The sequence below is a fragment of the Crinia signifera genome, chromosome 11 (genome assembly GCF_055691185.1).
Source record: "Crinia signifera chromosome 11, ASM5569118v1, whole genome shotgun sequence".
In the NCBI taxonomy this organism is placed as follows: Eukaryota; Metazoa; Chordata; class Amphibia; order Anura; family Myobatrachidae; genus Crinia; species Crinia signifera.
The window spans coordinates 58,773,034-58,786,244 of NC_139227.1; the positions used below are offsets into that span (position 1 = coordinate 58,773,034).

General features: G+C 43.8%; 1 protein-coding gene and 1 pseudogene across 7 annotated transcripts in view; one reads left to right on the forward strand and one right to left on the reverse strand.

Moving 5' to 3' along the window:
* CCDC102A (coiled-coil domain containing 102A) overlaps positions 1-13,211 on the reverse strand; it is a 102,226-nt gene that overhangs the window by 20,290 nt on the left and 68,725 nt on the right. The gene's annotated exons all lie outside the window — the stretch shown is intronic.
* Positions 653-771, forward strand: LOC146046561 (5S ribosomal RNA; annotated as a pseudogene).

Below are 13,211 nucleotides of genomic sequence, written 5' to 3' on the forward strand. Positions count from 1 at the left end.
TGCCATTGTTACAGTTTATGGTATACCAATGCATCACCATTTCCATACACTGTATGAAATTTAAGTATCTTTTACTTCACTTGGTGGAGACTGTCTAAGGGCGACAATTACCTTGAAACTTCATTCCATTCATTCCCCTTCATTCCAACGCAGGCTCAGAGAATCTGAGACACTGAGCGACCAATGTGCAAACTTGGCTCATTGCCAGAATCTGCCACCCATATATCTTGTTCAATAACAGTACCGACACAAACCCCATGGTGAACTGGGTGATCGGACCAATTAAACTCTGACACCCAGAACACCAGCCACCGTATGGACTGAGGGTACATTCATATTTTCACTAATTGTCTCATCATCTTCTTCTTTTCTCCCATTTCTCTTATTCTTGCTCAAGGGAGGTTAGCCTTACTCCCCCTCTCTCATCCACAATCCTATACTGTGTAAGATTGAGGACAGCAGAAGTGGGACACAGGCGTAACACCTACCCTCATTTACTATCTCCTAATCTTTAGGAGCTCTCTCATTGGCCCTGCTGCAATTGGTCTCCCTGCAATGCTCACGTGGTAACAGGGAGGTGTTATCTGTGGCTAGACCAACAGCAGAAGCACTCTTTAGCCCATTCCAGATCAGCGGAGCTCTCTCATTATCATCCTACAGTCATACCTCACTGAAACCGCCTGTTACCATCCGAACCCAGAAGCTAAACAGTGATGGGCCGGCATAGTACCTGTCTGGGGAACTAACAGTGAATAGCCGGTGCTGTAGTTCATCATAACAGCAGAAGCTAACATGCTGTGGGGATGAGGTTTGATTTCTATATCCTCTCTTTCCCCCCTGATGCTTTGTCTTTGATTATGCACTCTCACTTTGAAAATTCCTACTGCTAATCCACTGTTACAAGGGGGTGTGTCCTGTTCCACCATAACTGTTATCTCTATCTGTGATGAAAAATTAGATGTCACACTATTGATGTATCGTACTTGTTTTCCAAGAACAGTTATTTATTGAGAAATTTTCGCTGTGTTTATCTAAAACCAATCACTTGACAAGTCACTCACGTTTTTGAGTTATTGATCTATTGCTTTGATGTGGAGGAAAGAAATGAACACTTTTGAAGTTCATATGACAATGTACACCCTCACTCAATCTCTCTCTCTCTCTCTATATATATATATATATATATATATATTTTAAGTGTTTAAAAATTAAAAAAGTTACTTTTTAATGCATAAGACATCATATCATATCCATATCATTTACAAGTGTGCCCCAAAAAACCTTGTTGGGTTCCCTTTAAGTCGTCTCCAGACTTCCTTTTCTCTAGTTCAACTTTTGAACTCCATTTGGGAGCACCACCAACCATCGACCCTTGCCTAAAATTGTGTAACAGAGCAACGGTGTGTATGTTGGTCACTACCTTATTCTGTTCATTATCCAATACCAGTGCCAATCCAATACAACCCCAAAAGAAGTGGACCAGGTGGCAGCCCTGAACAACTGCTCCGCTGAAGTCCCATAATGCACAGCCCAAGAGGAAGCCACAGACCTCATGGTATGGGCATTAACCCTAGCCGGAACTGGTTGACCAACCTTTGTGTAGTTAAAAGCAATAACCGACCTCAACCATCTAGCAATAGTCTGCTTAGTCTCTTGTGAACATCATACAGCACCAGCAACAAATCGATCTTGCAAAAAGCCTTCACTGTCCAAATAATGCGCAGAGCTCGAACCACATCCTACCGCAACAACTTGTCCCTATTTCTGGAGGGCAAAACACCGTAAGCAACATTTCCTGGTTCAAATGAAAATCAGAGACCAACTTTAGTAAAAACGTAGGCACCGTTTTTTTTTTTTTTACGGGCCGCGGCCACTGATAGCAGGGAGTAGGTCGGAGGACGCTGTGCTCTCCCGCTCCGTGACTATGAAGGAAAAATCCTAAAAACCCTCCAATGTCCCACCCAGTATGCTGCTAACCCGTTACCGCTGAAAAGGCTGGGATGTGGTAGGCAGGGAGGTTGCTGCAGGAGAAAGCAGAGTGCGAGAAGAATCGCTGGAAGGAACAGGCGAACTCCAGAAGTCATAGACGTCATAGACAGAAGTGAGGAGATCACGTTGCGACAGAAGCGGCACGGCAGTGAGAGCCAGCGCCGCTGCAGCACAGTAGTGCTAAAATCTCCTGAAAACCCCTGACCGCTCCTAAAGGGGAGAAAAAGCCGAGACACGTGGGGGCACAGAACGCCGAGTGACAAAGGGAGCCCTGGCCGCAGCTAAAAAGGATAAAAAAGGGGCTCCCTGTGGAGAAATATCTGGGGGACACCTAGAGACGCCGACAAAAGGGGGACCCCTGACACATGAAACACTGAGTAGAGAGACAGTCACCATGCATGCGGCTTGACAGATAACTGCAGGCAATCTCATATAAAAGGACACATTGCCCGTTTTGCTGCTGAAAAGAGGAGAGATATTTGCCCCTGGAAGTTGCCAGAGGGATGCCCGAATAAAGCCCTAGCCAGTGGTCTAGGAAAGGAGTGAGTACTAAACTTAATATACTCTAAGCATAATCTTGCCTGGTTGTTTGAAGCACTGTGATATTCTTGGACTATCTTTTTCCTAGAAAGGCCCTATTTAAATATCTTGAACTGGGGTTAAATTAGGATAAGACTGATCTCATAGAGTGCGGTGGACTACTGTATCTTTAAAAACTATTATAAAGTGCTTCAGAGTGGTTATTTGCCTGTACTGAAATAACTGAGCAACAGTATAGGATGGGGAAGTCACAAAACACCACAACTGCAAACCGGTTGGCTAAATATGTAAGAAACCCGGTAACCCCGTTATCCAGAGGAGAGAGTTCCACCCCAGATACCCCTCCGGAAACTGAAAATCAACCTGACCCAATTAGCCCCGCCATACAAAAAGTGCTGGATGCACTGGCAGCAAGTGATGGGCGAGAATAGAAAAAGTGCAGGAGGATTTGGATGTAATACGCCAGTCAGTCCAATGTGTGCAAGAGAGAGTTAAGGAGGTGGAAAACCGCACCTCACTACTGGAAGACACAGTTACCCCTCTAGTTGGGAAAATGGAGGAGATGGCTGCTCAGCTGAAATTAATGAATGGCAAAATGACAGATATGCAACCCCAAATGAGGCAGCAACCTGGCTGGATGGGAAATTCCCAGCGGGCCGCATGATGTCCTATCGCTGATAAAAGACTTGGGTTGAGGTAAGGGGGGGGGGGGGGGGGGGAATGGGGAAGTGCTGCAGAGGAGCCACAAATGGCAGGGATCAGAGACAAGCGGGAAAAATATTGCTATGCCTTCTAAAATATTGCTATGCCTTCTGTTTCTGTTTTTTTTTTCTCTTTTTCCTTTTCTGTGCAGGGGTCCCAATTGTATGAAAGTGGTTGTTATACCTGAAATATAACTTGTGTCAGGTATCCCCACGATGAAGAAGATTGAGCTATAGAAGGACAGCACTGGGGGTGAGTAAAAGGGAGGAGTGGGAGAGCACCTCCAGCTAGTGGTCATTAAATCAATTGTCCCTAAAATAGGATTAAGATGTATTTTTTTTTCTTTTGTGTTTGTTGTATTTGGAGGGTGGAGGGAAGGGAAGGGAGGGCAGTGGATGAGGCATGTCACAGGGCTGGGGGGGGGGGGGGGCATGCAGGGAGGGGGGAGGGCAGGAGGAAAAGGGAAATGTTAGGTTGATAAAGTGTAAATTTGGAGAATCTCTATGGAATGGTGGGGGGAAGGGAAGTCAAAATAATAACAGGATACGAGGCCTTGGTACTGAAATAGGATGTCTGTAAAATATAACCTCCTCAAATGGAATGTGAGGGGTATGAATAATAAAATCAAGCGTTCATTGATTATGAGACATATACGCAAACATGCGGCAGATAGAATATGGAGATGACTGCGCTAATGAACAAATTATGATGTGGTACTTATTAAGAATATTTAATATACAGTTTATAACATACAATGTGCAATAAAAAATGATTAAAACCGATTTTTAATTTTTTTTAAAGAGGGAGGGGAGGGGGAAAAGGGAGGATATCAGAGGGTGACTGACTGGTTTAATACTCCATACGGTACCGTATTTATGGGTCAGTTGGATTAGTGATAGTCCTTTTGCGTTTTGGGGTACCTCACTGTTGTTTGGTGGAATTGGCGGCTCCGATTACCCCGTGGGCTGTCCCAATGGAGGGTCCAAGATCTCCTGCAGATTTTATAGCCCAATGGATGGTATGGGGTGTCTCTGGGTGTTTTGTGAATCCCAGGAGGAGTTTTGAGTCCAACAAGCCAAAAAGTTTTTTCTTCAGAGGTCAAACGGTGTTGTAACGGACGTGGAGAAGTGGATCCAGTCAGTCAGCCCCAGGTGATTCACCAACGCGTTTCGCTCCTATAGGGAGCTTTTTCAAGGTGTAACAATTGTTGGCCTAAGTGGGTTTTTATACCCTCCTTGATATGGTGGGTGGGGGGGAGGGGTTAGACAATTAATAAATTTTCTAATACATACATAAAAACAATTGTTTAGCAGCAGGATGCATGAGCAGGAGGTGAATAAACTTTAGAAATACTGGATAGGACAAAAAACGAGTGGAACAAATAACATTTTTTTTTTAGAGAAGAATTGCTATATTCAGAATAGCAGTTCTGGATATCCTGGGGTGACGTGCTTCCGCCCATTGGAACGCACGGCACCTCAGGTCACCATGGAGATGGAGCGCAAACATCTCCTTTAGAGCGGAGCTATTGCGATAGCTAGGCACCTTCCATGGATTAATTTTCTCGTGGATAGGTGCGGCGCCCAGAATAATCATAAAGCCCCTTTCAGTGGGGGGAGTGTTGCGGCGCTCAGAGCATTAACCAGACTCCTTTTAGGAGAATATTTGAGAGTCGATATAGTGGATTAAATAGAAAGTTTTTTTGAGACAGCGGTGGCCATTTTGAAAGAGGGCACCTGCAATTTTTATCTCTGTATATAAAGGGGAGGGAACCATTTTGGTCCTGGGCATAGGTAAAACTGAAAAATCGCAACAGGTAAAGGTAGTGACTTGAATAATGATAATAATACTGCTGAGGTTAATCAATAATGGATAACAAATAAATACATAAATTACAAAAGAGGGTATACATATTGATGTGGAAACATCTTATAACCTAGGTGTTGCAGATATTTAGAGAGAAATATTTAGTTTCCATGGCAGATCTATATATAGAAGGGGCGCATATATTTTCATAAGTATATAATATACATAGAAGCAGACAAAGGATTTTTCACATAGCAATAAAACAGGTACATGACATAAATATGTATTCGTAAAAATTATTATTAAATCCAATGGGAAAAAAAGGAAGAAGTGGGAAAGAGAAGAGAGGGGAGCAGTTCGTTTGGTTTGGGGATTTCTTGGGATGGAGTTCTTCAGGTAGGTTCAATTATGAAAAAGGGTGAGGAGAGACATGTAAATAGTAAGTCATAGGATCAGATGATGGTATTAAGTTCTAGGGCCTCATTCAGTCCGTCAGGGTAGATGGTTTGCATTCGGAACATCCAGTAGACTTCCTGTCTACACAGTTGTCCGAAGCGATCCCCCCCCTCAAATGATTTTCTGAATATGCTCCAGTCCCAGGAGTTGTAACCCCATAGGGTTACCTGAGTGATTTTCGTGAAAGTGTCGAGATACGCTGTGTGATAGGACATGTTTTACTATATTCCTTCTATGTTCCATAAATCGGGTTTTTATTTTTATGGTTGTACGACCTATGTATTTAAATTGACAGGGGCAGCTCAGCATATATATAGCATATTCTGTGTTACAATTTATATAGCTATCTATATTGATCTTATTTCCGTCCTTGTCTTCTATGGTAAGGTAGGATTTTGTTTTAATGTGCGTGCATGTTGTACATTTAGTTGCACCGCATCTGAAGAAACCCTTTGGTTTGGGACCAAGCCACATTGAGGACTGGAATTCCGATGGTTGTGTGTCCAATGTTTTCAGCATACTAGGTACTATTAGGTTTTTCAGTGTTTTGTTCTTTTTGAACACAAAAAGAGGTCTATCGGGAATAACTTCAGCTAACAGATTGTCTTGCCTTAAGATGTTGTAGTTTCTGCCTATTATTATTATTTTTTTTGTGAAGCAGATATAATATGTTTACAAGAGACCCACTTGGTAGGGGGTAAGGTACAGGCATTCAAAAAACCCTGGATAGGGTGGGAATACCATTCAAATTATACCTCTGCCTCTAGGGGAGTTTCGGTATTGGTACGAAGGGGTATTCCCTTCAATGCGGATAAAGTGTAAAAAGACCAATGGGGAAGATACGTATTTATTAACCACTTGAGTGGTATGCCCGGAAATTCCGGGCTGCCGCAGCGGGCTGTCCCAAAAAATTACGGGCATACCACTAAAATGAAGGTGTGCGCCAGTGGTATCCAGGTGGGCACCACTGGCGCATCACCTGTCCGGGCACCCCCCCAGTGGCCGTTCTACTGTCCCATCCCCTCCCCTCACCTCGTCTCAGCTCTGGCGATTGTACGCCGGAGCTCCCCTGCCCCCATTAGTACTAGTAATTGACAGGCGGCAGGCTTCAGGGATGTTCGGGGCGGCTCGGGGGGGAGGACAGCGGCGGTAGGGGAGCTCCGGCATGCCAACGCCGGAGTGAAGGTGAGGGGAGGTGTTGAAGATGGCAGATGAATTTATAGCACTGTATCCTAGCCTACCGGTCATATTATTGTTAGATTTTAATAACATCATGGACCCAGCCCTGGATAAAAAAAGCACTAGAAACACCGGGGGAAAATACAAAAAAACTGGGTTTGCCGAAATGGTAGAAGAAATGGGATTGAGGGATGCGTGGAGGGAAAGATCCCAGGGGTACAACAATTTTCATGCTTCTCTAGTACTTACAGTTCATTTTCAAGAATAGACCTAGCCCTGGTCTCTGAGAACCTGATTCCACATGTACAGGAAGCTAAGTATCTAACAAGGGGGATATCAGACCACTCCCCATTGATGCTAAAAGTAGACTTAGGGGATAAAAAAGGATTTTCATTTTGGAAAATGAATGTATTTTGGCTGACACGATTAGAATCAGGGGAGAAATTGGAAGCGATGTGGCTCAAATTTTTCAAGATTAATAATGGCTCAGCATCAATCGAGTATATATGGGATGCTTTTAAAGCAAGTATAAGAGGAACGCTTATTAGAGAAATAGCTGGCCTAAAGGCCGAGTTCTGAGAGAAGGAAAAGAAATTAGAAGCTGAATGCAGTAATTTAGAACTAGAATATCTAAAAGATAATAAAGAAGAGAATAAAACAAGTTGGAGGGAAGCTCAAGAGGCATGGCGACGGTGTCTATCTGAAAAGGAAAGGAAGGGAACTATTTGCAGGACACCTTAGATATTCAGAGGGGGATAGGCCTGGAACCTTCCTAGCAGGTATAGCAAGGCAGGATAGATCAGCAAATATAGTAACAGAAATGATAGATGAAAATGGGAGCTCAGTTCTCCAGACCTCAGAAATAGTAGAAAAATGTAGGCAATTTTATCACCAACTATATAGGTTCCATCAGATATATACCTCAAAAGCAACTGAAAATTATTTAACAGCTATAAAACACCCAACCCTCTCTGACAAGTCTAGGGAAAGATTAGACTCCCCCATAACTCTAATAGAGATAGAAGCGGCAATAGCGACAATTCCAGGAGGGAAAGCCCCAGGGATAGATGGGATACCCCAGGAATTGTATAAATAATATAGTAAATTCTTCTCCCCTAGATTCCTGACGGTAATTAATGAACTCTATGAAAATAAGAAACTGCCAAAATCCATGTCAGAGGCATTAATAATAGTATTGTTAAAAAAGGACAAAGATCCCAAATTGGTGGAGTCCTATAGGCCTATTTCACTATTAACCAACAATGTGAAAATCCTGGCCAAAGTACTCGCCACAAGATTAAACCGGGTTATAAATGAAGTGATACATAGGGACCAAACTGGCTTTATGCCAGGGAGGTCTACAACATCTAATTAAGGAAGATTATTCTTGCATTTGCAGACTCAGCACAGTGTCGAGCAGAAGGCGGCGGTAATATCTCTTGATGCCGGCAACGCCTTTGATTCAATAGAATGGGAATACATGTGGGAGGTTATAAAATAGATAGGAATAGGCCCAGTTTTTATCAAATGGACAAAACTATTGTAGGAGTCTCCGGCTGCAAGAGTATCAGTTAATAATTACATTTCTCCCAGTTTTAAGGTGGAAAGGGGTACGCGACAAGGTTGCCCGATGTCTCCAGGATTCTTCGCCATCGCCATTGAGCCTTTGGCAGGCCTCATAAGGGAAAGCCCAATAATTAGGGGATTGAATATAGGAATGCAGGAGGACCGCATTGCTCTGTATGCTGATGATATCCTCCTATTTGTAAATAACCACCTAGAGGCAGTGCCTGGTATGATGGAGGTAGTGGAGGGAGATACTCGGGCTTGAGGATCAACTGGAACAAGTCCTGGATATTACCCATGGAGGGTCCGTGTCCCCCGGCAGAGGTCGCCCCAGCCCCTTTGAAATGGGTGGAAGAGTTCCAGTATTTGGGGATATGGGTATGAAGGGACATCGTGAAGTTCGAACCCCTAAATATAACACCTCAAATTGAGTATATAAAATTGATGTTTGGGGCAGGCTTCCTTTAACCTTGACTGGGCGGGTTAGTTTGGTTAAAATGATTGTGCAGCCAAAGTTATTGTACATTCTGCAACATTCCCCAGTATACCTTCCGCGTAGAATATTTAGAGTTATAGAGGGGTTAATCTCCTCTCTGGTTTGGAGCAATAAAAGAACCAGATTAAAATTAGACACAGTAACCAGACAGAAGGAAGAGGGCGTACTGGTGTTCCCAAACTTCTGGCTGTATTATCTTTCAGTGCAAACGGCCCATTTAAAAACGTGGGTGCAAGAAGGGAATAAAGATGACTTAATCATGGAGATGGTAAATGCATATCACCAGGACACACGCCATTACAGATGTTACTGAGTGGTAACATGAGACGGAAATGGCCTCCACTAATAAAGCAGGCTATGCTGATATGGAAACAGGCGGAAGGGCTGTTAGGGAGTCAGGGATTGGACCCTGAAATGCCTTTGCATAATGCTAGAGGTCTGAAGGAATTAAAGAGCCTGCAGGTGAAGAAGATATGGGGGGAAAAGGGAATATTAGAGTTGGGGCAATTATATGAAAATGAGGGATTTAGATCTTTCCAGGCATTAAAACTGGAACACGCAGTCCCCAATAAATATCTATATAGTTATATACAATTACGACATGCCTGTAATGCCCAATTTGATGGAGGAAAACCAAATCTGGAACCCTCTCCCACAAAAAAACTATTGAAAAGATGCCCAAAAAGGCATGAGGTTTCCTTCATCTACAGGGCCCTCAGCCAGGAACTCCACAAAGATAGTCTATCAGAATTGAGAACTAAATGAGAGGCTGATGTTGGAAATATAAATCGGGGGAAGACTGGAAGGGGGCCCTGGCAGATATAAGATAGGCAACAAATCAGGCAAGATTTCATCAAGTTCAACTGTATGTTATGCATAGAACGTATATGACGTCAGAATTATTATATAGGATTGGAGGCAGAGACAATGCTAATTGTCCTAAGTGTTTAACTAACAGGAGGTTTACATAAGTGTCTTTTTTATTATATTATTATGTAATGTCTTTTTTTTATGTCTGGGTGAGGTTATTGAATTGGAAATCACAGAGTGAGCTCTGTGGCCCTTATAGAAAGGTTGTGTTTATTTTATTTACACAAGTTTATCCTCACATTATTTATATAAATAAAGAAACAAACACAGAATTAAGCAAATAAGAGGATACAGTTTATAGAATAGGATGAATAGGCACACGAGTATAGTTAAATTTAGATAAATAAACACAGCATTAAGTAAATAGAGGATTTCTTGTTTTTTTCTTTTCACGGAATAAAATGAATAATCACAAGAGTAAACACTAGATAAATAGGGAAGGGAGATTAAGAAGTAGATTAAGGAAAATTAACTGGAGGGACTGGTAGAGCTCACACGACGACATGAAAAGTATGTAATTAAGGATGTCACCTGTGTAAAATGAAAAAAGAAATGTACTATGATATTTTATTATATATGTTTTATTTAAAAAAATAAAGTGGAAATTTAAAATAAATAAATAAATAAACCGTAGGCACCGTACGGAGAACAGCCCTATCATCATGAAACACTAGAAAGGGAAGCTTACAGTATAAAGCCCCCAAATCTGAGACTATCCTGGCTGAAGCAATAGCCAGCAGAAAGGCCAGTTTCCATAAAAGGAACTTCAAATCCGCCGATTGTACGGTTCAAAAATATGCTTCTGCAAAACAGAAAGCACCAGGAATAAATCCCACGGGGCTACCGGCTGACGTTAAGGATGTCTAATGTGCACCACCCCTTGAAGGAAACATTCAACCTTTGGTAAAAGAGCCACCCTCTTTTGAAAGAAAATAGATAAGGTGGAAAGTTTCAACCCCGCCGAGAACCCATCCTGGAGAAAATTCCAAAGCCTAGCCAATTTAAATCTAGAAGTGTCTACTTTCTGTTTCTCACACCATCTGATGTAAATCTTCCAGACCCTATGGTAATTGGCCGCTGAGACAGTGCTTCCTAGCCTTCAGCATAGTCTGAATCACAGCATCCGAAAGCCCTTTTTTTCTTCAGCCATGAGACTTCAAAAGCCACGCTGTCAAATTTAGATGAGCTAGGTCCTGATGAAACAACAAGCCTTAACAAAGCAGATCTGGATGCAGAGGAAGGCGCCAAGGAGGCGCCAGCTGAGTATGTCTCAATACCAGGACCTCCTGGGCCAATCCGGTGCCACCAGAATGACCTGGGAGCCCTGAACTCGAATGCTCTTGAGGACCCGAGCAATCATGGGAAAAGAAGGAAAGACATCCACGGCCCACGCCGTCGGATCTCTGGTCCATGAGCAAGACATCAGAACCTGACAATTGTGTCTCAATGCCATTAAGTCTACCTCCGGGAGCCCCCAGCGCACCGTGAGATCCCGGAACACCTCCGGATGTAAGGCCCATTCTCCCTCCAGCCAGTCTGACCTGCTGAGGAAGTCTGCCTCCACATTCTGGACTCCCGGGATGAATATCGTAGCATTGTCTGACTGAATCCTCACTGGTAAACCCATTAAAATGTCCTCTGCTTGTAAAACCACTTTCAGAACTGCTCTGAGCTCCAAGATATTTATCGGAAGAACAGATTCTAAATGGGAGCCTGAGATGTAGAACAGCAGCAGAGACCAACCTATCTGCAGAGTCTCCAAATCCCTCCACCACAACCAGGAATCCCTTGTCTCCTGTGTCAAAGAAATCCTTGCCTGATTCATGGTATTTGTGTCCCCCAAGAGGTCAGGATGTTCCACTGGAATACCCTTGAATGGAACATCGCATATTGCAGGGTTTCGAAAGTGGCTACCATCTTGCCCAACAGCTTTAGGCACATCCAGATGGATGGACCTGAAGCCTGGAGTAGCGACAAGACTAGTAGCCGAACACCCCTGGAAGAAACACTCGGTGCAAGTGAGTGTCCAGGACTACCCCCAAAAACTGTAATTTCTGGGTCGGCTTCAGGTGAGACTTTCTGAAATTCAGAATCCACCCGTGATCCTGAAGAAAACTGATCAGTACTCTGAGATGTTCCTGTAACACAGGGGTGGGGTACCTCCGGCCCGCGGGCCGTAATCGGCCCCCGTAGCCAGTTAGTCTGGTCCACCCAACCACCCGTCTGCACGGGACAAGGAAGAGTCTTGCGTGAGGTGGTACTTTTGAAGTTGCTAATTTTGATAATATCAACTGGAAGGATTTTATCCATTACAAATGGCCCTTGTAAGAAAAAAAGGTTCCCCGCCCCTACTGTAACAGCTCCTCCAACCCGACCTTGAACAGGAGGTCATCCTGGAATAACCACTATTCCCCACATCCTGAGTGATGCCGCCATGACCACCATCACTTTGGTAAACTCTCAGAGCCATTGCCAGCAAAAATGGAAGGGCCTGAAATTGCCAATGCTGTGAGCCCACTGCAAAAACGAAGCAGAGATTGATGTTCTTTCAAAGTAGGTACATGAATATATGGGTCCTGAATGTCTATATGAGGCCAAATATTCTCCCGGCTCCATGCTCAGCAACACTGATCTTAGAGACTCCATCCTGAAATTATCCACCACAGATGTTTGTTTAAGGATTTCAAATTTAGGATGGGTCTGAAAGACCCAACTGGTTTGGTGACCATGAACAGAGTGGAATTCAATCCCTTGCGACGGTCCTGTGTGGGCACTGGGATCACCACTCCGTTGTGAGAGAGAGACCCCACTGCCTCCCGAGGCAAAGGGGTAAGGACAAATAGTTTGGAGGATCCTCTTAAGTTTATCCTGTAACCTTGAGATATTACAGCCCTCACCCAAGGATCCTGCATAGACTTTAACCAGGTGCCCTGAAACTGCAGGAGGCAAACCCCTACACTGGTCCCAGAATAGGAAGTTCACACGCCGTCATGCCATTGATTTATCCTCTGGCTTGGAAGAATGTTTCTTGGCGAAAGCACCAAAACGGGACTTGGGAGACTTTCCCCTATTAGCGGGAAACTTCCCCCTACCGGTTTATCCTCTGCCAGATGCACCACCCCGAAAGGATGAAAAGCCCCAAAGCGAGAACCACCTTGCTGTGATAGAACTCTTTCCCCCCAAAGCCTGTTTAATTAAGGCCTCCAACTCGGCATCAAAAGGACTTTTCCTTTACATGCTAAGGCCTCAAGTGACTTCTTGGAGTCACTATCCGCCTCCCAGGCTTTGAGCCACAGAGCTCTCCAAGCCGTAATGGAAATGGCCGACACCTTGACCGCCATCTTGACTCCCTCTTGTCCACCTTCACACACATATTCTGCAGCACATTTTAATTTTTCCACTAAGGAAAACAATTCAGGATCAGAATCAGGCATAAACTGACTACACAATGTGTCCGCCCACAACATCATGGTCCTTTAGACCGAGGCCGACACCATAATAGGACATAGGGTAAACCCCACCCCTTAAAAAATGGCTTTACGGCAACCTTCCAGCTTCTTCTCTACAGAATCTTTAAAGGCCGCACCTCCCTGTATAAGGTAGAGCT